The sequence below is a fragment of the Taurulus bubalis genome (assembly GCF_910589615.1).
Source record: "Taurulus bubalis genome assembly, chromosome: 12".
Classification (NCBI taxonomy): domain Eukaryota; kingdom Metazoa; phylum Chordata; class Actinopteri; order Perciformes; family Cottidae; genus Taurulus; species Taurulus bubalis.
This window is the reverse complement of record NC_136600.1, coordinates 26,640,747-26,655,746: the sequence shown is the minus strand read 5'-3', so window position 1 is coordinate 26,655,746 and position 15,000 is coordinate 26,640,747. Positions and strand designations below refer to the sequence as shown.

Sequence of the window (15,000 nt, the reverse complement as noted above, 5' to 3'; positions counted from 1 at the left end):
GGACGTTGTTGTTGATTGTCATAGTCTTGCTGGCCCTGGACGTGTGATTGGTCAGTGGTCCAGCGTGACTTCTGTCAACAGAAAGCTAGCTAGCTGCTAGCAGAACTCAGTAGGAGCAAGAATAATTCAGGCTGAAACATAAGAGAAGTTATGATTTTTTTAGTGTTTTGCTTGGTGTAGTTTTTGTTAACACTCAATGGCTGAAGGAGGAGGAGAAACAGACTTGGTGTCGGATTTACTAAATGGAGAAGGAGCTGGAACTGAAGCACCGATAAACTGAACAACCGCGTCATTGAACTGTTTAACAAAGAGAAAAGGATGGACTTTGTCTTTAAGTGAAAAGCGTGTGGTGAGTGAACTGCTTTGTGTTACTGTTTTGTTGCGTTTGCTGCTGCCTGCGTCGGGCATTGAGCCGGGGCTGGTCCCGCTACCCGGGAGCTAGCTGCTGGGCTGGTCCCGCTACCCGGGAGCTAGCTGCTGGGCTGGTCCCGCTACCCGGGAGCTAGCTGCTGGGCTGGTCCCGCTACCCGGGAGCTAGCTGCTGGGCTGGTCCCGCTACCCGGGAGCTAGCTGCTGGGCTGGTCCCGCTACCCGGGAGCTAGCTGCTGGGCTGGTCCCGCTACCCGGGAGCTAGCTGCTGGGCCGGTCCCGCTACCCGGGAACTAGCTGCTGGGCTGGTCCCGCTACCCGGGAACTAGCTGCTGGGCCGGTCCCGCTACCCGGGAACTAGCTGCTGGGCCGGTCCCGCTACCCGGGAGCTAGCTGCTGGGCCGGTCCCACTACCCGGGTGAGCGTGGTGGCGAATGTTTCCTTCTGGCTCGTTCTCTTGAGTGTGCAGTGTTTTAGTTTTGTCATGTTTTGTTATACCTAAATGTGATGGTTCTTGTTGATGTGGACAACATGCATGGTCTCGGTCTCTTTTGAGAGGTAACTTTATATAAGTTTGAACACACTAAAGCAGGGGTGGCCAACCAGTCAGAGACTAAGAGCCACATTTTTTACTGTGTTCCTGCAAAGAGCCACATCATACACATCATACAAAAAAAAGGTTGGGAATGAAGCAAACTATCACAAATAGTCCGATGTGTAAACTCACGCAAGTAAAGTGTGTTGTGAACGCAGCATTGAGGAGTGTGTGAATATTCAATTCAATTCAGTTTATTTTATATAGCCCAAAATCACAAATTAAAATGTGCAATCTGTACAAATAACATCCTGTCCCGGGACCTCACATCAGATCAGGAAAAACTCCCCAAATAAAGATAGTAAAAACCCTTTCACAGGGAAAACAGGAAGAACCTTCAGGAGAGCAACAGAGGAGGATCCCTCTCCAGGATGGACAGAAGAATAGATGTCATGTGACCAGAATGAACAACGTAACAGAGTTACAACATATGACATCAATATGACTGAAATTGAATAAATTGCACTCTGCCGCATTAAAAAATCCCTTCAAAATAAAAGCACAGGATTTATTTATTTTTTTTGCCCATGTAAAATGACCGTCCTGACGGACTGAAAACGGGTCGCAAATGACTGAAAACGGGTCTGCGATTTCATGGCTTTCAAGCCGTCACGCCTTGATTTCGACACCAGTGGTCTAAAGTATTTGCAAAATCAATAAAAAGATAAAAAAACAAAAAAAAACACAAACTTCGATATGAACGCAAGAGCCGCATGAAACCAGGCAAAGAGCCGCATGCGGCTTGGGAGCCGCGGGTTGGCCAGGCCTGCACTAAAGCATGAGGTTTGTATTCACGCCTGAACATGAGTATATGAATACATGAGTATATGAGTAAATACTGATGAGTATAACTGAGACTTATGAACTGGAAAACACAATGAGACCATGGCATGAAGCCTTATCTAGTCTCAGTAAAAAGCAGATATCAATCCCACAGAAAATGTATATTTGACACATGTTTTTCTAATGGTATGTCTAGGCGTTTTGCCATTTGGAGACTGCAAAGGACCCGACGTATTCATGATGTATATACCTATTAAAAAGGCGTATAGTCTTGCAAACTTATAGAGGTACTATTCATATGTACTACCAGTATTGCTGACAGAGTAAATGAAGTATAAAATGCATTTTCGTGCTTATTCAATGACAAACAGCTGGATCTGACAGCAGCTGTTTGCTCATCATGAGGTCCATCCCTGTCCTGCATACCTCCACCCCCTCATGTTGCTATGCGTATTTTGGCGATACGAAACGCCTGTCATCCGGACCCTCGACCCCGGTGGGCTCGGCCCACACATGAAAGTGAGCTAGTGGCTCTGAAGAGGACGTGCGGCTCCTATTGCTTCACGTGGGGTGTCAACGGAAAGCTTAGAAGGAAGCAGTCATTGTGCTCACATAGAAACTTGATTTGCGAGTGGAAATACGGAGATATTTTGTCATATCTGTTGTTGTCTGCGGTGGTGGTCCTATCTTGAAATGGTTGAAAGCATTAGCATCACACGCACCGTAGCGCTCTGGTGCCGAGGCCCTCACAGCTGCACGGCACCAAACTATGAACAGCGATTCTCTAAAGTCGTACAGCATGCAGTGAAAGACGTAAACACCAGAGTCTTAAATACTCATCGGCACCAAAGGGCTACAACATCAGCACCACAACATAAAACAAGTAAAATGCACATCGACATCATGCATGTTTAACTTGTGCAGTTATCAATGGTGAGAGCTTCTAGAGAAATTATAATAAATGGTAGTATATATATATATATATATATATATATATATATATATATATATATATATATATATATATATAAATACAGATGAAACGACACTGAGTGGAAACGACACTGAGTGGAAAAACCTTTTGTTTCTTTATAACACATTTAATACTTGACTTCTTTCTTTTAGAGGGTTTATTTAAAGGTAATAAAGTATTATTGAACATGAGATATGAGTTTACAGGTAATAATCCCTCCTTCAGGTCTTCTTGATTCTTCACAGTTCATTTAGTTTGCAGCGCCCTCTAGTGTTTAGGAGAATAATGTAGCGTCTGAGGATCAAGAAAACTGAAGATTTCTCTCAGATGTATTTATTCACTCAGCAGAATGTATGAACCAACGTTTACTGCAGGAGCTTTTGTTTTACATTTAAAACCACATTTATAACAGAAGCTCCTCCAGCTGCTCTCAGGTCAGAGGAGGAACAACGGAAGAAAAAAACGTGATGTTAAACAGAAGAAACTCGCCAGAATAAAACATTAAATGCGTCTGTTGTTTTACTCTGTGTTTCACAAACCTCTGAAGAGCTTCATAATTAATTCTGAGATGTGAGTTTGAGGCTAGCGTTGAGATAAGTCGGGACCTTGAATCTGCTTCTGTCGGCTTCATCGAGTTGTTTCCCTCTTAAGAAAGCTTATCTCATGGCTGTAACACTCCGCTAATGCCAGTGTTCTATGCAACCTCTGAAGAATGTACAGCATGTTCTGCTCTGACATCGAAGCACGGCACGAAATATAAATTCAAGCTTAGAATCAGAAGAGCTCTTAGGGAACTACTGTCATGGCAGGTCAGCGACCAGAACCAGCAGCGCTACGGCTAAAACCTGCATTCTCTCTCCTGACCACCAGGGGGTGACTCCTCTGGTTGTATAGAAGTACATGCTTCATGTGTTAAAGCTGCTTTTTCTCTCTCCTGACCGCGACTCCTCTGGTTGTATAGAAGTATATGCTTCATGTGTTAAAGCTGCATTCTCTCTCCTGACCACCAGGGGGCGACTCCTCTGGTTGTATAGAAGTACATGCTTCATGTGTTAAAGCTGCTTTTTCTCTCTCCTGACCGCGACTCCTCTGGTTGTATAGAAGTATATGCTTCATGTGTTAAAGCTGCATTCTCTTTCCTGTCCACCAGGGGGTGACTCCTCTGGTTGTATAGAAGTCTTTGCTTCATGTGTTAAAGCTGCATTCTCTCTCCTGACCACCAGGGGGTGACTCCTCTGGTTGTATAGAAGTCTATGCTTCATATTTTAAAGCTGCATTCTCTCTCCTTACCACCAGGGGGTGACTCTTCTGGTTGTATAGAAGTCTATGCTTCATGTGTTAAAGCTGCATTCTCTCTCCTGACCACCAGGGGGCGACTCCTCTGGTTGTATAGAAGTCTGTATAAATGACTCTACTTCTCTTGATGTATTCCCTCAGTAAACATTGTAAACATGAGTTTATGTCTCAATCTCTAGTTTCAAGTCTTCTTCACTACAGCATGATGTATTTTAGTTTATTTAATACAGTAGTATAAGTTAATAACTCTTCAGGAGGAAGAAGTAAACACGCGTTCCAGATCAAAAGGACTCTCACTCCAGTTCAGTTTTTTTAGGTTTCTACAACCTCGACACATACCTCTGCAGGTTTTCTTTGCACCAGTGAGATCTTTAACATCTTCCATCTGTGCAGCATCATCCGTCCGTCGGCGTCTGTGTTTGGTTATAGAAAAAGATTCATGTTTCACCTCCACAAGAACCCGTTTACCTCACTGATCCGGCCCTCCGACCTTCGCCCTCCAGCCAGATACCGAGGAGCTGGACGAAGGGTCTGATTCATGAAACGCCGACCAGATGATGTCATCAGTTTCACCCTAAAAAGGAAGAGAATCTGTCTGCCGCCACATTACACCACAGTGCTGCTTTGCTCTTTCACAATAAAAGCCCTGAACGAGGTGGAGCGATGCCTCCCTCCTCCATCTGCTGCCAGGCTGCCGTGACCTTCGACCCCTCACGTCCCCGCCACTCGTGGAGTTTCTCCGGGAAGTGTTTTTCCCAACGAGTCTTTGATTAAAGCGCAGGCCGTTTCTCTGCACAGCGTCCTCGCTCTCGCGGATCAGATCTGGCCTCCGGCTCCACAGGACACGAGTGTTTATTCACTCGTGTCTTCGGCATCGACCTCATTGATCTGTTTCAGAGTCGTGAGCAGATTCTCTCCGCTGTATTTATCCCTCAGGTCTATTTGTATATCTCTGGAGTGTGAGTACGCTTTCACGTCTGAAGAAGCCTCCGACAGTCTTTTCTATGTGCAGAGCTGCAGATGTTCAGGTTCTTTTGTCTTTGCTTCGGCTGAGCGTCGCCGCTCAGATACCTTAAAGCTCAAATGTATATGTTGTCATATTCTAAACAAACCCTCTGTGAGGATTGCCATCGGTTTATTCGGGCCGGATGTCGGCCGGTGGAGAAAGGGTTCGGCGTCGGGTCGGTGGACTCTGTGATGTTTCTCAACTCCTCCGCTGCAGATCCAGCCGATGAATGACACCAAACTGCTTCGACTTCCTGTGTTGGAACCGACTCCCAAAACACACAAACCACGCGTTCCTCGTCCCCTGACCTGAACCGGCTGCTGATGGATCCGTCATCGGGGCTCCTTTGTGCCGTCTGAGAGCGCTGGTGTTTTATTTTGAAGGGTCGGGGGTCAGCGGTCGGAGGAGGAAGGTGGTGACGGAGCGTCGGTCGTCTAACGAGAGCAGCGGGTTCACGACGGACCGCTTCTGTCCGCTGAGGACGTTTCACCCTTCCGCTTGTGTTAGCTTTCTGTTAGCACCTCTTGTATTAGCTTTCTGTTAGCACCTCTTGTGTTAGCTTTCTGTTAGCACCTCTTGTGTTAGCTTTCTGTTAGCACCTCTTGTATTAGCTTTCTGTTAGCACCTCTTGTGTTAGCTTTCTGTTAGCACCTCTTGTATTAGCTTTCTGTTAGCACCTCTTGTGTTAGCTTTCTGTTAGCACCTCTTGTGTTAGCTTTCTGTTAGCACCTCTTGTATTAGCTTTCTGTTAGCACCTTTTGTGTTAGCTTTCTGTTAGCACCTCTTGTATTAGCTTTCTGTTAGCACCTCTTGTGTTAGCTTTCTGTTAGCACCTCTTGTATTAGCTTTCTGTTAGCATAGCATATCTTGTGTTAGCGTTCTGTTAGCATCGCTTGTGTTAGCTTTCTGTTAGCACCTCTTGTATTAGCTTTCTGTTAGCATCTCTTGTGTTAGCTTTCTGTTAGCACCTGTTGTGTTAGCTTTCTGTTAGCATCTCTTGTGTTAGCGGGTCGGTTTTGACCCATGTCTTAAATCAGCTGTATAATACAATAAAAACTATTATCTATCATCCAATGTGTTCCTCATCTCTTGGTGACCTTGTTAGGGTTCCTTATCCATGAACATATTGTTTTTGTTTTAATATTTCTGGTGTGGGCCTCTGGGCCTTTTCTTTGTCAGGATACCTCCATTTCTATTAAATAAATGTTAAAATGAACCTCAAGAGAATCATATAAATAAATAAAAGGTTGTTGTGTTACCGGACTATTACTGAGGGGTATTAGAACACATCTCTTCTTAAATTTATTTTATTCATGTATTCATTTTAATATTATTAACTATAGTAACATCTATGGTGTTACGGGTCAATTTTGACCCATATATATTTACTTCAAGAAAAAGGCTAAAAATGATTTTTTTCAGCAATAGAACTTTAATACAAACACAAAATGAAAAGCAGAACAAGTCATAACACAACATGTAGATTTGCAAGGTCAAAAAAACAACCATCAATCAAGCAAATCTTATTTTCATAACTGGGTCAAAGCCGACCCTAACAACACAAAGGTCATAATTTCAACCAGAGCATTTTATAATTTAGTGAAAACATTTTGTTTTGTGTTATTTAGTTGAAATAAAGGTTCCTGACAAAGTCAAAAAGCCTTGATGCAATAAACACATTTATGTGGTTCTTTTATGCATTAAGACCTAAAACGGGTCGACCCGACCACAAGAGGAAGGATAAATCCTGAGTCACTGAACGCATCTCAGGGTTTGACATTTCGACCAGTCTGCTCCTCCGCTGTGTATAATCTATAATCTATCATAATATTAATATTTAGGTTTATTCAGCGACGTCACAAACCTCCAAACACAAACAGACTTCCTTTCGTTGGCTCTCCGCCTCTTTGTTTCTCCGCTGTGACCTCGAGGTCAAAGAGGGGCGGGGCCTACCGCTCCGTCAGCCGCTGCATGCAGCCGGGGCGCCCGGCCCGTGGTCCAGGGTTCATTCTGAAAGGCTGCTGTGTTTTCAGAGACGCTTTATTTTATCTAAGAAGTTTGCTGAAGAAAAAACTTGCCGCCAACTCGAGAGAAACGTATTTGTTTTATTATCGGCAAACTTCCAGTTTATTAATCATAAATGACTGATGGAGTCTTTTGGTGAATGTGCAGCCGAGCGTGCAAAAATGTGAAACTGTTCTCCAGTAAAATACTAAATAAATAATGAATCTGTGTTTATTGTTGGTAGAAATGGAGCTTTTCTTTGATGCTCATTCGCCCGGTGATGAGTGTGTGTCTCTCGTAGCATCATCTTAGTTTATGTTGTATTTGTTGTGTTGTTCACGCATTTACCTGCGGGATCGTTTGTGTGAACTCCAACGTTTCCTCCACCGGCGCTGCTTGTGCTGAAATCACAGTTTTAAACGCCGTCTCGTCTGCGTTCATCAACCAGAGGCGCCGGAGGAATGTCATGGAGCCCCAAAATAAACAGGCTGAGGTGCAATAAACAGAGTCTGCAGCGTCAGCGATGACGGGAGGATCTTTCAGCACACGACGTCTACGCGGGTCTGAAAGTGAGCGTGGCGTTTGCTTTCATCTAAACCGCCGCTGTTACACAACTTTCTCCAAAATGCAGGCTGTGAAGACCAATACAACCCAATACAACCCAATACAAACCAATACAACCCAATATAACCAAATATAACCCAAAACAACCAAATATAACCCAATACAACCCAATATAACCCAATACAACCCAATATAACCCACTATAACCAATGCAACCCAAAACAACCCAATACAACCCAATACAAACCAATACAACCCAATATAACCAAATATAACCCAAAACAACCAAATATGACTCAATACAACCAAATATAACCCAATACAACCCAATATAACCCAATACAACCCAATATAACCCACTATAACCAATGCAACCCAAAACAACCAAATACAACCCAATACAAACCAATACAACCCAATATAACCAAATATAACCCAAAACAACCAAATATAACCCAATACAACCAAATATAATCCAATATAAGCCAATATAAGCCTTGTCCACTCAATAAAACATTCTGCATATAATCCAGGCACAGATGGATCATAATTGAGTAGGATATGAGTGTCCCGCTGAGCTGACGGAGCAGAGCCGAAAATATTAAGACGTTCAGCTGAAGTTACATCATTTTTGTGTGAAAATCTTCTTGTCTCATTTCTGTCGTTCTGTCAGGTTTTTGTGTGTCTCGTCTCATCTCATCCGTCTCCCTTTTGTTATCGATCTCCTCTCCTCGTCTCATTGTCAGAAGCCCCTGTTAGGCGGCATAGGAGACCCCTCCATAAATAGCCCTGAAATGTAATCGTGTGAAACCAGAGCCTCCCGTCTGCTGCTGCCTTTCAGCCGGAGCGCAGGGTCCTTGTTTTGCTTCCTATCTCTGTCCATCAGTGCAGCTGTGAGGGCTGATAATGCAGCCATCTTGAAACAGTCAGGACATGAAATCTGTTGGTTTCTGTACAACCAAGAAGAGAGAAGAAGCGCCATGTGGTAAAGCTGCATTCTCTCTCCTGACTACCAGGGGGCAACTCCTCTGGCTGTATAGAAGTATATGCTTCATGTGGTAAAGCTGCATTCTCTCTCCTGACCACCAGGGGGCAACTCCTCTGGCTGTATAGAAGTATATGCTTCATGTGTTGAAGCTGCATTCTCTCTCCTGACCACCAGGGGGCGACTCCTCTGGTTGTATAGAAGTATATGCTTCATGTGTTGAAGCTGCATTCTCTCTACTGACCACCAGGGGGTGAAATCAACACCAAAGACGTCACTTCTTATTCACGGTCTGTGACACAACTTTTCCGAAAAGATGAAATAACAAACAAAGTCTGTCCGAGGAGAATAACAACAACAACAACAACAACAACTTTATTTACACCGTTAAAAGGTTTACAAAGTGCTTTGACAGACAAATCAAAGCAACGTTATTGAATAAAGTTAAACGGTCATATTTAATAATAATAAAACCCATCCATACAATAGGAACAAATGTAAACCATAATAGTAATAAATATGTTTTGTTCCTTCAGTTATTCGTCATGTTTTATTTAAATGAGCTTCCTGCCTCAGCTGAACCTCCAGGATCACTAACAGTCACACTTTATTCATAATAATAATAATATTGCATGCTCCTGCTGCTGAGTGAGCTGGCGCCGCGTGATGGACGAGTTCCAACGATGTGACCCGATTATGTTTTCTAATGTTTGATTTAAAAGACGCTGTTATAAACACATGAGGAGGGGATCTTGGTTACCTAGCAACAGGTTTTACAGGACCCAAAAAACAGAGCTGCACACGGGTCTGTTGTTAAAGATGGAAATCTGTTTTTAAATAAGGAGGTCTGTTGTTAAATAAGGAAGTCTGTTTTTAAATAAGGAGGTCTGTTGTTAAATAAGGATGTCTGTTATTAAATAAGGAGGTCTGTTTTTAAATAAGGAGGTCTGTTGTTAAATAAGGAGGTCTGTTGTTAAAGATGGAAATCTGTTTTTAAATAAGGAGGTCTGTTTTTAAATAAGGAGGTCTGTTGTTAAATAAGGAGGTCTGTTGTTAAATAAGGAGGTCTGTTTTTAAATAAGGAGGTCTGTTGTTAAATAAGGAGGTCTGTTGTTAAATAAGGAAGTCTGTTTTTAAATAAGGAGGTCTGTTGTTAAATAAGGAGGTCTGTTTTTAAATAAGGAGGTCTGTTGTTAAAGATGGAGGTCTGTTATTAAATAAGGAGGTCTGTTGTTAAAAAAGGAGGTCTGTTTTTAAATAAGGAGGTCTGTTGTTAAAGATGGAGGTCTGTTATTAAATAAGGAGGTCTGTTGTTAAATAAGGATGTCTGTTATTAAATAAGGAGGTCTGTTGTTAAAGATGGAAATCTGTTTTTAAATAAGGAGGTCTGTTGTTAAATAAGGAGGTCTGTTTTTAAATAAGGAGGTCTGTTGTTAAATAAGGATGTCTGTTATTAAATAAGGAGGTCTGTTGTTAAAGATGGAAATCTGTTTTTAAATAAGGAGGTCTGTTGTTAAAGATGGAGGTCTGTTATTAAATAAGGAGGTCTGTTGTTAAATAAGGAGGTCTGTTGTTAAATAAGGAGGTCTGTTTTTAAATAAGGTCTGTTGTTAAATAACGAGGTCTGTTGTTAAATAAGGAGGTCTGTTTTTAAATAAGGAGGTCTGTTGTTAAATAAGGAGGTCTGTTTTTAAATAAGGAGGTCTGTTGTTAAAGATGGAGGTCTGTTATTAAATAAGGAGGTCTGTTGTTAAAGATGGAGGTCTGTTATTAAATAAGGAGGTCTGTTGTTAAAGATGGAAATCTGTTGTTAAATAAGGAGGTCTGTTGTTAAAGATGGAGGTCTGTTGTTAAATAAGGAGGTCTGTTATTAAATAAGGAGGTCTGTTGTTAAATAAGGAGGTCTGTTGTTAAAGATGGAGGTCTGTTGTTAAAGATGGAGGTTTGTTATTAAAGATGGAGGTCTGTTTTTAAATAAGGAGGTCTGTTGTTAAAGAAGGAGGTCTGTTATTAAAGATGGAGGTCTGTTATTAAAGAAGGAGGTCTGTTATTAAATAAGGAGGTCTGTTTTTAAAGATGGAGGTTTGTTATTAAAGAAGGAGGTCTGTTATTAAATAAGGAGGTCTGTTATTAAAGATGGAGGTCTGTTATTAAAGATGCAGGTCTGTTATTAAAGATGGAGGTCTGTTGTGAAAGAAGGAGGTCTGTTATTAAAGATGGAGGTCTGTTTTTAAAGATGGAGGTCTGTTGTTAAAGAAGGAGGTCTGTTATTTAAGAAGGAGGTCTGTTTTTAAATAAGGAGGTCTGTTGTTAAATAAGGATGTCTGTTATTAAATAAGGAGGTCTGTTGTTAAAGATGGAAATCTGTTTTTAAATAAGGAGGTCTGTTGTTAAAGATGGAGGTCTGTTATTAAATAAGGAGGTCTGTTGTTAAATAAGGAGGTCTGTTGTTAAATAAGGAGGTCTGTTTTTAAATAAGGTCTGTTGTTAAATAACGAGGTCTGTTGTTAAATAAGGAGGTCTGTTTTTAAATAAGGAGGTCTGTTGTTAAATAAGGAGGTCTGTTTTTAAATAAGGAGGTCTGTTGTTAAAGATGGAGGTCTGTTATTAAATAAGGAGGTCTGTTGTTAAAGATGGAGGTCTGTTATTAAATAAGGAGGTCTGTTGTTAAAGATGGAAATCTGTTGTTAAATAAGGAGGTCTGTTGTTAAAGATGGAGGTCTGTTGTTAAATAAGGAGGTCTGTTATTAAATAAGGAGGTCTGTTGTTAAATAAGGAGGTCTGTTGTTAAAGATGGAGGTCTGTTGTTAAAGATGGAGGTTTGTTATTAAAGATGGAGGTCTGTTTTTAAATAAGGAGGTCTGTTGTTAAAGAAGGAGGTCTGTTATTAAAGATGGAGGTCTGTTATTAAAGAAGGAGGTCTGTTATTAAATAAGGAGGTCTGTTTTTAAAGATGGAGGTTTGTTATTAAAGAAGGAGGTCTGTTATTAAATAAGGAGGTCTGTTATTAAAGATGGAGGTCTGTTATTAAAGATGCAGGTCTGTTATTAAAGATGGAGGTCTGTTGTGAAAGAAGGAGGTCTGTTATTAAAGATGGAGGTCTGTTTTTAAAGATGGAGGTCTGTTGTTAAAGAAGGAGGTCTGTTATTTAAGAAGGAGGTCTGTTTTTAAAGATGGAGGTTTGTTTTTAAAGAAGGAGGTCTGTTTTTAAAGATGGAGGTTTGTTTTTAAAGAAGGAGGTCTGTTATTAAAGATGGAGGTCTGTTTTTAAAGATGGAGGTCTGTTTTTAAAGAAGGAGGTCTGTTTTTAAAGAAGGAGGTCTGTTTTTATAGATGGAGGTCTGTGTTTAAAGATGGAGGTCTGTGTTTAAAGATGGAGGTCTGTTTTTAAAGATGGAGGTCTGTTTTTAAAGAAGGAGGTCTGTTTTTAAAGAAGGAGGTCTGTTTTTATAGATGGAGGTCTGTGTTTAAAGATGGAGGTCTGTTTTTAAAGATGGAGGTCTGTGTTTAAAGATGGAGGTCTGTTTTTGAAGATGGAGGTCTGTTTTTAAAAAAGGAGGTCTGTTATTAAAGATGGAGGTCTGTTATTAAAGATGGAGGTCTGTTTTTAAAAAAGGAGGTCTGTTTTTAAAGAAGGAGGTCTGTTTTTAAAGATGGAGGTCTGTTTTTAAAGAAGGAGGTCTGTTTTTAAAGATGGAGGTCTGTGTTTAAAGATGGAGGTCTGTTATTAAAGATGCAGGTCTGTTTTTAAAGATGGAGGTCTGTTGTTAAAGAAGGAGGTCTGTTATTAAAGATGGAGGTCTGTTTTTAAAGATGGAGGTCTGTTTTTAAAAAAGGAGGTCTGTTGTTAAAGATGGAGGTCTGTTAATAAAGATGGAGGTCTGTGTTTAAAGATGGAGGTCTGTGTTTAAAGATGGAGGTCTGTTATTAAAGATGGAGGTCTGTTTTTAAAGATGGAGGTCTGTGTTTAAAGATGGAGGTCTGTTATTAAAGATGGAGGTCTGTGTTTAAAGATGGAGGTCTGTTATTAAAGATGGAGGTCTGTGTTTAAAGATGGAGGTCTGTTATAAAAATGGAGGTCTGTGTTTAAAGATGGAGGTCTGTTATTAAAGATGGAGGTCTGTGTTTAAAGATGGAGGTCTGTTATAAAGATGGAGGTCTGTTTTTAAAAAAGGAGGTCTGTTTTTAAAGAAGGAGGTCTGTTTTTAAAGAAGGAGGTCTGTTTTTATAGATGGAGGTCTGTGTTTAAAGATGGAGGTCTGTTTTTAAAGAAGGAGGTCTGTTTTTAAAGAAGGAGGTCTGTTTTTAAAGATGGAGGTCTGTGTTTAAAGATGGAGGTCTGTTTTTAAAGATGGAGGTCTGTTATTAAAGATGGAGGTCTGTGTTTAAAGATGAAGGTCTGTGTTTAAAGATGGAGGTCTGTTTTTAAAGAAGGAGGTCTGTTTTTAAAGATGGAGGTCTGTGTTTAAAGATGGAGGTCTGTTATTAAAGATGGAGGTCTGTGTTTAAAGATGGAGGTCTGTGTTTAAAGATGGAGGTCTGTTTTTAAAGATGGAGGTCTGTTTTTAAAAAAGGAGGTCTGTTATTAAAGATGGAGGTCTGTTATTAAAGATGCAGGTCTGTTATTAAAGATGGAGGTCTGTTGTTAAAGAAGGAGGTCTGTTATTAAAGATGGAGGTCTGTTTTTAAAGATGGAGGTCTGTTTTTAAAAAAGGAGGTCTGTTATTAAAGATGGAGGTCTGTTAATAAAGATGGAGGTCTGTGCTTAAAGATGGAGGTCTGTGTTTAAAGATGGAGGTCTGTTATTAAAGATGGAGGTCTGTTTTTAAAGATGGAGGTCTGTGTTTAAAGATGGAGGTCTGTTATTAAAGATGGAGGTCTGTGTTTAAAGATGGAGGTCTGTTATTAAAGATGGAGGTCTGTGTTTAAAGATGGAGGTCTGTTATAAAGATGGAGGTCTGTGTTTAAAGATGGAGGTCTGTTATTAAAGATGGAGGTCTGTGTTTAAAGATGGAGGTCTGTTATAAAGATGGAGGTCTGTGTTTAAACCGTGAAACAGACCAGCGGAGATCAAAGGGCTCTCAGGTTGTTGAGAGAAACCGGCGGCCAGAAGACGTTCTACGACATCTTCATTTATTTATTTTAAAGCAATGAAAACAAACAATAAAGATGCTGCATTCATGATCATAAACATGCATACATGCTCTTTCTGGCCTTCTGGCCTCCGTCTAAACCCGTGAATGTGAATCCTCATCCACGCATATTAATACTTAATGGAGGCTGATAAAAGCAGAGGGGATGAATGAGAAGGACAAGGCGTGAATGGGAGGCAGAGATTTCATCAGCGATAATATCCATGACAGACAGGGGAAGGAGGCCGGCCACTGAACGCGGAGGGAGATCAGGTTACGGCTCGCTCCCGGCAGCTTCCGCTCCATTAGCTAATGGACAGCGAGCCGGAGGGCTGGATGGATGACGGCCGTCGGTTCACGACCGCACGGCTGTGAGTGAACCGACGTGTGAATCATGACCGCTGTGTTCCAGGAGCACGGTGACGTCATTGAGGTCGTCTGCCGTCTCAGATTACATCGCAAATACAAGAAAGACAGCAGGACAGCAGCTGTGGTCATGTGTAATAGACAGCGTGCATTTATAGATTTATCATGCAGATAAGTAATGGCAGAAATGATGCTGTCCTTACTGCATATTTTTAACAACATCTGTTACGATATTGTTAGAAGTATGCAGTAAGAACAGCATCATTGGCTTTAAAAACTGTCCTGCAGCCAGGAGGCAACCTGTGAAGGTTTTATGTCATCGCCATCTTGATTTTAGGCTGTCGCCATTTTGGTTTTAGGCCATCGCCATTTTGGTTTTAGGTCGTCGCCATCTTGGTTCTAGGCTGTCGCCAACTTGGTTTTAAGCTTTCGTTATCTTAGTTTTAAGTCATCGCCATCTTGGTTTTAGGTCGTCACCTTCTTTGTTTTGGACTTTCTCATAGACTTCTATACAACCAGAGGAGTCGCCCCTGGTGGTCAAGAGAGAGAATGCAGCTTCAACACATGAAGCATAGACTTCTATACAACCAGAGGAGTCGCCCCCTGGTGGTCAGGAGAGAGAATGCAGCTTCAACACATGAAGCATATACTTCTATACAACCAGAGGAGTCACCCCCTGGTGGTCAGGAGAGAGAATGCAGCTTCAACACATGAAGCATATACTTCTATACAACCAGAGGAGTCGCCCCCTGGTGGTCAGGAGAGAGAATGCAGCTTTAACACATGAAGCTTTTGCTTTACTTTTCAGAGCCGGAGGTTGCCAGCTTCTTCGGCTCTCTTTCCTCAAAGTTTATTGCAGCTGAAACATTGTTATGAAAGTGTGTGACGTCATTGGTTATCTGCAGCCTTCTTGGTCCAAATCCAAAC

The 15,000-nt window shown here is 41.4% G+C and overlaps 1 protein-coding gene across 1 annotated transcript in view; it reads left to right on the top strand.

Moving 5' to 3' along the window:
- The window catches only part of LOC306744713 (atrial natriuretic peptide receptor 1-like), a gene marked incomplete at its 5' end in the record, with an annotated part of 56,476 nt that overhangs the window by 25,726 nt on the left and 15,750 nt on the right, over nt 1-15,000 (top strand). The window lies entirely within an intron of this gene.